Source organism: Ostrea edulis, chromosome 5, assembly GCF_947568905.1.
Source record: "Ostrea edulis chromosome 5, xbOstEdul1.1, whole genome shotgun sequence".
NCBI lineage: Eukaryota > Metazoa > Mollusca > Bivalvia > Ostreida > Ostreidae > Ostrea > Ostrea edulis.
In genome coordinates, this window is record NC_079168.1 from 19,330,403 (window position 1) to 19,346,140 (window position 15,738).

A 15,738-nucleotide genomic window follows, 5' to 3' on the forward strand; every position below is an offset into this window, starting at 1 on the left:
TGAGCGTACATTTGTAAATTCGTCAACATATTTTATCCTATTTCAAACTCCTTCAATAGATACGTCACTTGAAAGCATAACAATAGAAATACTACCCTTATCAATCCGTAGTTTATAATAGAATCCAATCCTTCTCCGGTTCCAGTCAAAAACTTTAAAGTATGGTGTTATTGTTTTCTCCAAATGTGTACTTTACATAAATCCGGTATGAAGGACTGATCTCTCTCTCTCTCTCTCTCTCTCTCTCTCTCTCTCTCTCTCTCTCTCTCCAGAAGAAATATTTCGCATACTGAGTCAACTTTTGTGTTTAGTCTTGTTTGAAAAATTATTTTAAATTTACTTTTGCTCGATAATTATTCTGAAATTTACAGCATTTATTACAAAACGCCTAGGCCCCCAGAAACTCTTGGGTATATGGTGTAAAATCATGCATTCTGAGCATTTCCTGGCACTTCTTTTTCACTTTCAAATTGTCTATTTCTTGAACAAAAATTTTATGTTACATATACTTTTTAAGAATTTTTAAGTGATACTTGTATCTGAAAAAAATATCGTAAATATATATCAGCGAGTCGTCTTAGCCTAGAATCAAATGATATACTGGTGTCGATTTTGAATGAGGCAATTACATATAAGTATCCACCTTTCATATTATTTTGACTCAAAGACTCATTAAAATTGAACAACTCTTAAACTTTTTGGTCCACAAAAAGGGGGAGGGGGTCCGGATCCCCTAGACAACAATAGACACCCCCCCCCCCTCTGGATCCGCCCTTGTAGTGCGAGATGGAGTGGTCACGTCCCTAAAAATATATTTGTAAAAAAGTCTTCGTGATTCCTCTCTGATTCTTCATGGAGGAGACGGGGTTAAATTAATTTTGATTTTATTAATTTAATTTTCAATCTTTTGACCTGAAAATCAATGGCGGTCATATACTACCAGTGACCAACCCCTATATGAAATATCACTATCAATCAAAGCTAGGGTTCTGAAGGAATTGGTAAGACATCAATTGTACAGAGTATTGTATTGCACCTGGTGACCTTTGGACCAGAAAATCAATAGGTGTCATTTCCTACTGCAGAAACTGCATGAAACTTTAAAATTTATTGAAGTTTGTTCAGTGTTACTGTAATCTATGTTGACATACCAGTGATTAGTAAATTTATAATATTAACAAAATATTAATTAAAAACCCCACCCAGTTTCCAGGGGGTTCTAGGGGCGGATCCAAGAATTGAAGTTAGGGGGTGGGGGGGGGGCGCAACTTCGATCACGAGGCGGGGGTCTGGGGGCCGCCTTAAGCCCCAGTGGGTCCTGGGCCAAGCCCTGGTAAGGGCCCAGGAGGGAAGCTCCTAAACTTTATAGGGCTTGTAATATGTCTCATATAATTATATAGTCATCTTTACTATTTTCTGTCATTTATAATGAGGTAAAATTAATAAAATGACACAAATTTTAAGGGTTTTATGGAATAAAATATAAGTTCTCCCAATACAAGTAACAATAAAATCAAAAAGATCTTGTCATTTATTTCTCTGAGAGTGACCAAAAAAAATGCTTCTTTCATCGTTTTTTTTTTCTAAACAAAAGACCATGCATGATTTACCTTAAATTTTAAAATCTTTGGGGGGTGTGCCCCCCCCCCTTTAAATCCACCACTGGTTTCCCCACAAGCCCTGCAAATGTTTTGTACACATATCAGGAGTACCCACACGTTTGAAAGTGTTTGTGGTTTCCCAGGCCTTCGCCAGGTCATGTAATGTTCATGCTATGAATCCCAAAAAATGAATTCAGGGAGCTTCCATGGGCTTAGCCTATCAGGTTTAGCAGTTCTGAACGTAATTTGAATCACCGAAAAATTACTGCGGAGCACTTGTCTCTTAGCCTAGCAAGAAACACAAAATATAGATATCTGCTGAAACTCGATAGCTATCTGAGAGCCCCACTAGGCCACGCAGTTTTCAAAATTCTAATTGCTATAGAATATCTGGAATAAATCTTAGCCAAGGGAAAAAAATGCTCTATATGCCAAAGCCCAGGAATTTCCAGGAGCTGCACACCAGGGTGTTCATTGACGTGGAGGCCGTGGGGTCCTCATGGTGGTTCCTGTATGAAATAATCAGACCGTACTTTAACTTCCTAAACAAAATTATTCTATTTGTCAAAGGGTATATTCTAAGCCTTGGATGAAGTTTTATCACTAAAACTCAAATGTGGCCAATCTTCTGTCGTACTGAAGGCGTCACTGTGACCACCAATATTGACTTATTTCTTCTGATTCAGTAAGAATACTAGTTACCTTGACCCAAGATCATTGGTATATACTCTATGTCTATGCGACTGGAAGGCCTGTGGTCAAAGTATCTGATGTTAAAAGACAAACAGTCTGGAAATCATACATGCATTATATATATATAATATTTACAATTTGGTCCTCAATTCTAGCATGGTTGTCGTAAACATCAACAATTCCCTCAGTCTTGCCCCTGAACTCGAAATTCGTTTGACCTGGGGTGTTTTACCAAATAATTCCTATTATCTGATTAGAATTGTTCTGTCAAGCATAGTCACTGGTCGAAGGTGAAGGTCACAAGCGAGGAATCTGACATAGGGGTCATTCTCATTTGAAGCTTCGGCGCGGCGATCTATATCTATTTATCATCTAGCTGCAGAACTGTAGCTCTCTGAAAAAATATTGTGACGGACGCAATATTTTTTCAGAGAGTTACAGTTCTGCAGCTATGTATCATCGAAATAAGAGACCCGCGTGTCACAGTGATCACCTGCGTGGCCTCGTTCATACACGTACAGAAAAAGATTCACAAGGTTTTTAAAATCTCGATTGTAACCCCACCCTACTTTACCCCGGGAGCATGATGTAAACAATCTCTGAATCTGCACCATTTGAGAATTCGATAAATATCACTATAACCCTATTTATGTTCAAGCTCCTTGTTGTGGCATATGGTCAGGGGGTGGGGGTGGGGGGTGGGGGTCTTAGTTAAACAATCATGGGTCTATGTTGCGCGAGGATGCTTGCATATTAATTTGACTAATGGCATAACTTCATGGTTCATGAAAATAAACTTTAGATACACTAGTATATTCTAAATCCCGTCCTGGCAACAGACAAATTCTGATAAAAGTTCGCATGACCCTATGGCTCAAATGCACTAAGACTCTCTAGACTCACTAGTAGTTCCATTTTTTCAGTCATACCGAGGATAATGTGCACATACAATCAATCTGCGTTCGACATTAATGGTTGAACCTCGATTTTAAAAAAGGAGGTTCACTAGTATATATTGTAACATCAACTAAAGAATAGCGTCATCAATCACGTTAAAACGGTTTTCATCTTTAGCTATGTATTAACAAGCATGGTGAATATAGATCTTCAGAACGCTCCACGTACCCAGGTCAATTTTAATCATTTTCTGATGTTTGACCTCTTGAAACGCGGATTTAGAGCCCCCTCCATTTTTCGCCACAATAATGTGTGTATAACTCAAACTTCTGCACCCAAAATGGCTGAGTATTTTGGCTAATACTTGACTTTCATACCTGGACCCCTCCCCCCTTTTCGGAAATCCTGGATCCGCCACTGAATATCTTCCTTATTTTATTCACTTATTTTTGTTCAAGCTCCGGTCAGCTCACCGTTACGCTACAACTCCAATATCATTATTCGCAGGGGAAAGTAGTCATGGAGAATTGACACTGTACGGATTTTGATTTTTTGTTACGGGAAAAGGCATCATAAAGGATGTCTCATATACATGATAAAAAGGGTTATTCTTTCCATACGGACGCCCGTTGCTCTACGTACAATGGTGAATGTAAATATCGATAAAAGTCGTGCAATGATGATTTGAAAGCACAATGAGAAAAATGCGACACTTAATCGCGTTATCGCGTCATTGCACCATCCGGTCATCGCTATCTTGCCATCGAGACAATACCAACCATCGTGTTATCGCCTTCAAGTTTGTTTGTGTGTTGTTTTCAGTTCCATTCAAGTATTTTTCTCACTCATGTAAAAACTTCACGGCTGTAAGTGGAGTACCAAACATTTCAACCTATGTATGGCGTTTACGGCTGTAGCACTGAGGGTACTTTTAATGTGTCAACGCCTACCATGACACGTGACCTCCGCTACAAGACCCGCGACCTTCTAATGCTGGGCGCTTGGCGAAGGAACAGTACTAATATTACGTTGTATGTTTGACGCGGCGCCGCGGGAACTAATCAAATCCGGGCCATCCGATTGCGAAGCAAACCCTTTGGACAGTAGTAAAGCACGATAATGAACAACGTATAGTCTGGTCCCCTTCTCACAATTCCATTCGTGCACTCTCAATAATTCCATTCGTGCACTCTCAATAATTCCGTTCGTGCACTCTCAGTTGAGAGCATGAACGAAGTTGTGGGAAGAGGGCCAGACTATGAACGACGTACCCTAATCCGGATTCCATATTTCTGATTTGATTTCTGAACTTACGCTATGTCTCTCTATCAAGGAGTTTTGGGAATCGTCTTTCGATATGCTGAAAGAGGGCAGTATATGTTGTGAAATCCCATAGTACTAAGCAATGCTCGAGGTATGGGCCTGTTAAAAACAGTGGGTCAATGCTTCGACGACCCCGGGGGACATTTTTTAATGAAATGCACACCCATGCCCCAGATTCGAATTCTCTTTTCATAAAATTGGGTTTGTTTCAGGTGATAAGGTAGCATACCGAATTTTGAAAAGTCCAAGGCCTTATTTTTAAACTGTAGCGCCAGTCCACAACCTTAAACTAATAACCACGAAGTGAATGACAACAACAAATTTAAGGAAAAGGTATCCATAGCTGCACTACCTACACGTTCTCTGGTGCTTCGTGTATCATTGCTTCATATTTAATTATAGATTACGAGGAATCACGGTACTGGTACAAGTTTGTTTCGTTAAAGTAGGGTTCCGGGATTGCTCGTTCTTTGGTACGACGGACGGATGTAAAGTAGAAAATTACATAGGACCACGAAACACAAACGTCGGTGTTCCCTTTGTGCTCATCTACCAGTATACTCAAGTATTCTAACGTCTTCCACTTCCGGGCAAAATATATTTTCTCAAAATACTAATAATATATTTTTAAAAAATATTAGATGTTATATTCTTCTTTATATCCCAATAGGCACATAGAGTTATGTGCCGCTTCCATGTAAAATGATACAATGGGCGGCTCATACTTAGCATGAAACCATAAAACCAAATTGTGGCACGCTGGTCCGCAAAAGCCACGATATTATTTTCGAGTTCTTCATGCACCGGTATTTAGCTTAGGTTTGCTTGTTTGTACATTGTTTTGCGTCCCAATCGAGATTTTATTATCGAATGGTAATTTAAACTATTTACTGCCAGTGGAAGATTTTATACTTAACCGGTGTTCAATCTGCTTAATTGCTAGTTTAGGCTTTAGGTAGCAGGGGGATAGTTTCGAACTAAAGACCATTGAAAAAGAGAAATACCCCATATTTGAAGTGATATTACATATGTAAAAATGTATAGAATAATTGCAGGATACATTTCAAGTGTAGGCGAGTGCTTAATGAAAAAAATGTATATACATGATGTCTAGCATAGGTTGGGAGAAATCTGAAACGAAGTGCTAAAGAAACTGAAAAACCTTCGTGGTTCTGCGTAAGGTAGGTAGATGAGAGAGAAGGGGGATGGCCCCAAATTTTTAAGAAAGGCAGAATTGTTGATTGTGTGCAGTGTCTTTCGCACCTCGCACGGTACTCTGGTGGGGTTTTGGAGAGTTGTGGATTATGAGAGAGAGAAAAAAGCAAGAAGGGAGCACCTGTTCAGAAAATGTTTTGTGCACCAGTACCAGCATGTGAGGATTTCATGTAATTTAGAGTCATAATTTATTAACTACACCTATATGAAATTCAAGTATTGATATAAAAGGGAAGTGTGATTTTTCATTAGCCTATCATAATCTGACTTTGATAAATCCTCCCTACCCACATGTTTTTGAACAAAAAATGAAAATGTCCCCTGCTACTTTATTTCATTTCGCACGTGTTCACCGAGTAATCAGGCATATCAGTCATGTTTGTGTGTTCTGTTCATTTGATAGTATCCACTAGCCATTTCAATTCAAAACATTAGATTGCCAATATCTAATCAGACTCTTTAGTTACAGTTAAACCAGCTCGAGGGTGTATGTGTTATTTTTGAGGAGGACTTCAAGCTATGATGAAAACTGAAACTATAGATGTACTTTTACTCATATTTGATCAAGAACAAGTTCTAGAAAAGGGTATTGATTTGTCTCTTTTGTAAAATATTTTTGAAACCGACAATTTGCAGCTTCGTTGTATCCAGATGAGATAGATACCCGTTCCTTTGGGTCTTCTGTTTAGGGATGAACACATCTGGCGATATAGCAATTGTCTAATGCTTGTCTCTCCTCTTGTGTAGAAACGAGTCCCTAAATTTGGCTTACAGAAACCAGAAAAGGGTTATCGACATGATCAAAAGGGCTAATGTTTGGGAGATAACATTTGTGGATATGTTGCTATTTGGAGACACATTTAAAGAATTTAATACGTATAAAAACCTACCACGGTCTATCAAAAGGGAAGCCATGATATCTGCAGGGATCGGGTTTAGTGGGATACGGCGACTCGTGGGTTTAGCCGGAGTTCTGGAGGCATATTACAGTCAACCTATTCAAGTGTAATGCATAAACGTCGACTCGTATTGAATGGAAGACTGCGCACGGGTGACTACTTTGTTAACCACGCACATATCTTTTATACCGTGTGGAGTATGGACAGGGTATACTTGAGAATTTCCCGTGGGTCTATGTTTCAGCCAAACCATTTCCCCCTCTTCTTCCACAAAATCCATCCATCCAGATAGTGTCTGATAACACTGAGTCTGAGAAGAAGCAGTTGTTCGTCATATCTTAATCAAAACAAAAGCAGGGGTATGATGCAGTCAGAACTGATGATGTTTCTTTTGGGTCGAAATCGTAAACGTCTGTTGCAGCACAGATCCCCCTGTGCAATTTCCCCCAGGGAAAACGGGCTCTGGTTAGACTATCCACTCTAGAGGGAAAAGGCGCCCTGGACAGTATGTTATTTCGCCTAATGAACGAAGTCCCTATAGAATTTCCTCCAGGACGAAAAAAAAAACGTCTAGAGTAAAATACCCCTCTCGTTTCTGGAGTGTACCCATTTTAGCGTAAGCACCATTGGACACCATAATTAAATTACATCTATCTGTATATTTACAGGGAATGTGTGTCATATTTACATGTATTTATAACAAACCCCGGCATATATATGCATGTAGTCGTTAAAAGTGATGGTGTTATACAATAGAATGATGAAGGCCTCCCTCCGAGAAAACGCTTCCCACACTCGGACATAGGATACTCATGTACAATTCTACTATTGATTAAATACATATTTATTTATCACGAGATTTTTCTTTATAACCAGGCACCCCCTAGTTTGGCATTTCCGCCAAAATCACAGGCACTCGACGTTTTAAATATCTATTATAAAAAAAAATTGTCTTCCCATAAACAAAATTATGTTTACAGGAAGACATTTTTTTCATTGTAGATATTTAAAACGTCGAGTGCCTGTGGCCAAAATCTATGCACGAATATCTAAATTGAAGTTAATTGAAGGTTTGATATTGATTAACGCCTGTCTAGTATGGTGTCATATTTGTCGACTTATCAGATAATTATGTTGACTTGTCATTTAAGTATCTATGGTGGCGTTTTTCAGTTATCACTTGTCAGATTTGACTTGTTGGATAATTATGTCGAATTGTCAGATGATTTTGTCCACTTGTCAAATAATAGAAAGTTTAAAAAGTACGGGGTAACCGTAATGCTTTCACACCTAAAAATGTGCCATCCCATCCATTTAATAATATAATGATCAGAGATCGGCATAATGATCTGACAATCTGACAAGTCGACATACTGATTTATCAAGCCTAACCCTACGTAAAATCATTGTGTTGACTTGTCAGATCTTTTTGCCGACTTGTCAGATCAATGATTATGCCAACCTGTCGGATTGTGATGTTGACTTGTCAGATAGTGAGACAAATTGGTATATCAGAATTGAAAAACAATAAGAAAATATAAACATTTAAAGATTTTCCCCGACAAATCGACATATAATCATCTGACAGGTCGACATAATTATCTGACAAGTTGACATAATTATCTGACAAGTCGACATAATTATCTGACAAGTTCGACTTAATTATCTGACAAGTCGACATAATTATCTGACAAGTCGACATAATTATCTGACACGTGATGGCAGAAATATACCATCATAGTCAAGATCATAATGGAAATAACGAAATTCTTAAAACATTTTAAAAAGTCAATTATATAATTTTGTGCACGTTGGAGTTCTGGAGTATCCACGCTGCACCAACTAACTTTTAATTTTGGTTAGACTAGTAATATATACTAATTACATTGTATATAGAATATATATTTTATTAGTTGACCTAAATGAAGTAACGGTATTAGCTCCAAATATTCTGAAAAATAAAATATATGTACATACACTGTAATGTGCCTAAATACACGTTGAAGTACACTATAATTTTTATTTATTTATTTATTTTTTTTGCATATTTATCAAGGGAATCAGTCAATTTGTTTTCAAAAATTTACACTCATTTTCAGCTTATCATATATATTAGTTTACTAAATCGACAAAGACCGAATTATATAAAATGAATTTTAATATATAAGATTTCAAATTTTCTATTGAAGTTGTTTTGTAAATTCAAAGAACCAGAAAAAGATAGATAGCTATAAATATAAGAGGTCTATGGGAGGCGTTTTATCATTCGGGGGGGGGGGGTCTATACTGGAACACCTTTTCCTATGGAGGAAATATTGGCCTGGATTAATTCTTCCAAGGCGGAAATTTAATGCTGGGTCCATTTTCCCCACGGGGGAGTCTTTGCTGGGCACGTCTTTCCGGGTGGCAACTCTACACCAGGAGGGGCGTCTTTGCTACAAACTGGGACAGTTTTTTGGCAACTCTTTCATTCATTCAACTGAAAAGGTAAAATGGGATGTCCCTGCCACTGGCAACAAATCCAATTAACCACATAAAAGGTTTTGTAGTTACAATAATTGGAAAAAGAAAGGGGTCGTTTGTCTCCAATATGTTAAGCACAATGCCTTGGCATCATTATGACAAAAATCCAGACAAAGCGTTTTGTTTCCTGGGTGTTGAAAGCTATTATAAGGAACAAAAGTTAGTAAATTTGTGCAGAGAAAAGGCTTTTGCTATAGTTTATCTGATGGTTTCAGAAACTGGGTAAAAAAGTAAATGTGAAATTCTGAGGACACGATGATTCTGAAAGTCAAAAGGAAGCATTTGAACGTGTTGATACATTCCCACAGGTAATTAAATCTTTTGTTGGTACATTCCCACAGGTAATGAAATCTTTGACAGAGCAGCATGAGGATCAAAAGAAACTTGTTCAAAGTATAATGTCTAGCATCAAGTACCTTGCTCGCCAGAGTTCTTAGTGACGATCGCGAGGGCTTACGTTCAAACTTTGTCCAACTATTGAAATTACGTAGCTCGGATGATCCTAGACCTTCATAATGAATTTCTCAAGATAATGGCCTATGCAATTTTTTCGTGAAGAGATAAATTTGATACAAAGATTCTTTTACTATTATGCGGATGAAACCGTTGATAGCCCAAACAAAGAGCAACTTTCGGTTTGTTTCCGATGGGTATAGACAATGATTTTGAAGCTCGTGAAAGTTTCGTTGGATTATAGCAAATTGATGACACAGAGACATCAACAATTCTCATTGTCAAAGATGTAGGTCGCGTTCGTGGTCACTGTTTTGGTGTGGCAACAGGGCTTGATCCAGGCCTGGAGCTGCGTCTTGTATCAGTTCGACTGAAAGGTGTGCGGTATGCACATGCTAACCTCGCTTGCATGATTCAATATAGGACTGAAGGAACATTCAGAATGCTGTGGAAAATACCAGACAGATTAGAAATCAAATCGTGCCCTCGTTTTTTTGGTTGTTGTTTTTTTATAAATCGAAAGTACTCTTGAACTCGCAGACTCTTCTGGTCCATTGTCCAATGAGCTTTGTCCAGCTCGTTGGATGGTGGGAGAAGCTCTACTCAGTATTATTGAGAATTATAAAATGCTGCAAGGTGTATGGGATGTAGATTGTCCATACGGACCAGGTGTAACTTGTGAGGGCCTGTCCCGAGACATAGTTAGATTATTCTAACTATATGGGGTGAAGCATTATTGTATGTAAAGGAGGATGAGGTGACAAACATAATTAGGGGCGTGGTACTTTATATACATTTGATACCGTCATTCATGAAGGCATTAAACTAAAACTCCTACAATTAAATATCAATGGTTTATTCTACAACATATTATGTAGTATGTATAGGCACAACAATATTTTCATAAAAGTAGGGAACAAGTTCACCCTTCCATATACACCAGAGATAGGAGTTCGTCAGGGTGATGTCTTAAGCCTAAATATTTTTAAAATATTTTTGAACGATTTTTCTAAATTACTGGATGAAGAAACCATTGGCTCTGTCAATCTTTCTGGAAAGAAAATCACCTCTCTTCTATATGCGGACGATCTTGTACTGCTTTCAGAAAACCAAAATGGACTACAAAACAAACTAAACTTACTTGAAAAATATTGCAACGATTGGTGCTTAGAAATTAATACCAATAAGACAAAAACAGTCATTTTTAATAAAAGCGGACACCTAATTAAAGAAAATTTTGTGTTCGGTAACATATGTATTGAATGTACTAACAAATATAAATATCTAGGAGTAATATTATCCTCCTGTGGTTCATTCAAGGAAGCAAAATCTGATCTATACAATAAAGCTCTTAAGGCCTCATTCAAACTTTATAAAGACATCAAATCTATCGATCCACCAATTAAAACATTTTTGCATCTTTTTGACCATATGGTAAAACCCATCGCCTTGTATGGCTGCGAGATATGGGGAACACTTTCAACACACATGCTGGAAAAAGACAGAGATTTATATGATATCTTTAAAAATTGGGAGGTAGAAAACCTGAATATTAAGTTTTGTGAACATCTACTGGGTGCCGGTAAAAGAAGTACTAATATTGCAATAATCTCTGAATTGGGTAGATATCCTATGTTCTGCTCTGTAATCCAAAGTATTTTACTATATTGGCATAGACTTGAGAATTGCCCAGATTCATCCCTGTTATACAGTGCTTATACAGAGAGTATCAATCTGAATTCATATAATATAAATTGTTGGTACAAAAACATTAATTATTTTAAGGAAAAAATGGGCATTTTGGTACCCAATTGTAAAAATCTCAAATTCTCATTTTTAAAAAAACAAATGAAGAATCAGGTACGGAAACAATTTTTACTTTACTGGTCAAAACGACGTGAAGAGGGTCAGAAATCAGGAAAACTCACAACATATTTTTCGTATAAAGAAAACTTTACTATGGAAAGTTATATATTTTTAGAATCCCTAGAATTAAGAAAAACTCTATGTAGATTTCGAATTAGTGCACATGACCTTCGAATTGAAAGAGGAAGATATGAATTTACAAAAACCAATTCTGGCCAGAAGATTTCTTTAGAAAGAAACAAAAGAATATGTGAATTATGTAACCTTAATTGTGTTGAAGATGAATTTCATTTCCTTACTGATTGTCCATTCTATGTTGAAGAGAGAAATATGTTTTTTAATGGTATATACAAACTCAACAAAAATTTTATCTATCTAACAAATAAGGACAAATTTACTTGGTTGATGATTAATGAAGACAAACCAGTAATTGTCAAATTGAGTGAATATTTAGTGCAAACTTTCAGGAAAAGAAGTGATGCTTTAAAACTGCAAAAATCATTATAGTTTATTATTCATATATTGGTATAATACTGATACTGTCCATCTACTTGTATATATACATGATTAGCAATTCATATATGTATGTACTTGTTTCCCCAACATGCTGCATCCACATGCAGTTTGCAGTCTATGTAACCTGTAGTTAATGTTGTAAACTTTCTTTCTTTTTTGAATTTCCTTCTTTATAAACTGTCCTACTGTTATGCCCTCTGGGCCCAAAATTGGAATAAACTTATCTTATCTTATCTTATCTATACAGACTATACAGGCTTTCTCCTTGGATCTTTTCCCCGGAGAACCAATTCTGAGAAACTGACAATTTAAGCAAAGCTTTGCAGATAGAGAGCATCACTGCGGCTGAAGGTAACAAAATAGTAACTCTTATAATACAGACTCTGCAAAAGACCAGGAAAAGTATATTCTTGTGGAAAAGCTGAGAAAAAGAAAGCAAGAATTGAAAGCCAAGGAAGTACAGCTTCAGCGAAGAAAACGGCTTCCGAAATGGCTAGATGAAGGTTCAGAATCATGCCATCCAACATTACTATAGTAGTCGAGGAAGTTTATCGGAAACATTGTCTTGATGACCTTCACCTTGCTATAAATTGCATTAAACACAGGATGGACTCATCAAGCCTTGCTCTCAATGCCAAACTAGAAAACCTTTTGACCAAAGCATTAAGTGGTCAGATTTAAGTCAACGAGCTAAATTTTGTGTGAAATTTCTACACCAGATATTAATAATGGATCTTGGAGCTCAGCTTCAGATTCTGAAAAAGCAGCGATTGAGATTGCTGTATACAATTTGGCTGAGAGGAATAAATGGACTCTATTTAGCCAAATAGGTGAAATAGCTTATAATTAGTTTAATCTAACTGTCAGTGAGAGATCGTTTAATAACCTACAAAAGTGTGAAATCTTAGTTAGATCCAAGATGTCGAGAAAAAACAAAACCCATTTATGATGCTGCACACGTACAAGGAGGAAGGCAACAAATTAGATTTAGTTGCCATTGGAAACGAATTCGTGCACACAAAAAATACCGTAAAATCCTCTCTCAAATGAAAATGATTTTATTAAAAAAACCGATTTCAGTAATTGACCAAAATAGATAGCGATTTTTGTTTGCAAACAGTATTTGAAATGTACATAACACGAATAAGCGGGTCGTATGTGTGTAATTATTATTATTTTGTAGCTTGTCGAATATTTGGCCTGGTTGCCCCTCACATTTGCAAAACGATGCTATGTGCCCCCCCCCCCCCCCCCCCCCCCCCCCCCCCCCCCCCCCCCCCCCCCCCCCCCCGATGCAACTGTATACACTAAACAGTCTTTTTCATGGTGTGCAGCACAGGTCCTCCCGAATGTTGAGTATACCCTTGGTATGGTTGATAGAGAAAGACTCCTTATACCTATCAAAGGTACCCAGGCGTTCGGTAGGCCGGTGTCTCTTCTTAGATAGAGCTGAATATCCACACCAATGGTTGACTTTCAGTTATAAATGCAAAAGGTTAAGATCAAGGTTGTGTCTGTGTTGATTTCGACTAACAAAATATTTACTAAATTAATAAGTGATTAATCAAACAGTTTTTCAAGGTTACTTGCAAAGGACCAAAGTCAAACTTACTGGAGAGTCCTTGTATATGTCATAAAGGTCCTCCCTGTATCGACACTGGTCTCCTCTCTAACTCACACGACACTCTTGGGGAAAAGGCTAGGCGACTTCAAACACACACACAATCTCTCTATCTCACAAAAAGTAGTTGACAAAGATATAGCTTTATTACATATATGTAACTTGTATACTAGTATATGCACCCGCGTTTTAATGTAATTTTAATTTTACAAATGTTTAAAGTCCAAGAACAAGGGACAGACCTTTAACCCCCCCCCCCCCCCGAGAGCTATGTATACATTTCAGCAGCTGCTCGAATATATACATAATTAAAATAGTTTCGTTCATTTAACAAAGATGTATCTACTTTTAGACCCCAGTCTTTGGGTGTTGTTGGTTTTTAGTGCGCGCGCTCTCTCTCTCTCTACTTCGTTGCACTCCATTGGCGTGCCATGAATTGGTATCTACAAGACAAGTTGTTGAGAGTATATTTTTTTTTAAAAAAAACCAATAGCTATAATGATTCCTGCATGGCTAATACATATCATTGTGGACACAATCTGACCCAAAACGATGTATTCATAGCGAAAGTCAAGTTATCTTAAACACCACATCAGTTCAAATAAATATCGTTTGATTATCAATATACGTATAACCAAGATACCATTGTGTGTTTATCCGTTTTAGTCACGACACCTAAAAACTACTTTAAAGTTATAATTGAGTGTTATTTGCAGCTCGCTATACATGTATATGTGCAACATCTTCTGCATTCCATTGCTTTGATAATGCCATTCAATCTCCTTTGGACATGTGATTATGCACTTTCAGTCTAACAGGGTACAATTAAGGCATGTTAACATCACATCGATCCTTTTGATCAAACATTTTTGTTAACAAAATAAGCCGAGGAAACGCAACTTTTAACAAAGATTCTTCTCTTTTACTACAAAACTGAAGGTCTAAAAGCGGCAGTTTGCGTTAACCCCCGAGATGCTACGATACAAGAACCCTGGCATGCAAATTATACCATTTCCGGATACAAACTTATGTTAAATGTGTGTTTTAACCCCAGCGCTATGTAAAACCCTTGTTCGGTATTCTTGTATGTCAACTACATTAAGTCTAGATCTAAAACTGCTGTTTAACACGAAACAAGCGATGTCCTATTAGACGTTACACTAATTCTGCAATGTTTTTGCACAATGAGTCATGTAAGCGAAACACCTGAGTGAATGTAGGTAATTAGAAAAGGGGAAAAGACAAGGCATACTTGTTGTCATATCCTGACAAACATCAAAAGGCGTGTTAGTTTTAATTAATCTGTCAAAAGCAGGCACATCCACCCACTAAAAGTAATACGAGGACCTGCAAAAAAACAGACCACGGTAATTACGGGGAAATTTATTTATGCCAAATACAGACATGGTGAATTTTCTTGACCGTTTATTAATGATATTATAATAATGAAGTGGCGGATCTAAGAGGGGGAGGGGGGGGGAAAGGAGGGGTTGCACCCCCTTTTTGGTTGAACTTTTAAAAACAAAAATGATAATTTACTGCCAAGTTAGTTAAAGTCTCCAGTCTCCCTTTAGGGGATGAGAAAAGGTACAAACTTGGGTCACAACCCAACCATTATTATTATATATATTTTTTTTTAGATTCGCCCCTGAACACACATATATTCCATGTTCATATACATGGACCTTTATCAGGGCATTTGATTTACATAACATCATCTCGAACTATGAAAATACATTGATATACAAAATAATAGAAAGAAGACATTTAGAAGTATATAATGTTGCAGGAATTTGCAATTGATTTATTTTTCAAGAACACGGGGAAAATTGCATGAATGGAAATTGATTCAATTCTACACTTGTCAAACGTGTCTTAAAGTTTCTGTTGGTCATTTACACTTTATCCCGAAAACCAATTAAATGAGTTCCAATGTCCAGATTATTCTTGAAATATTTCAAGTATTAATAATCGACCGTCATTTCGAATTAAACCGTGAAGGCGGATGACTGGAGGCAATTATGACCGATTTTACCTCCGCGACTAAAGAGCCTACATTGTTGACTTGTGCATCTAAAAGAGTACTTGAAACGATAATCACAGCAAAGTAACAAGGCAGAAGTAGGGGTGA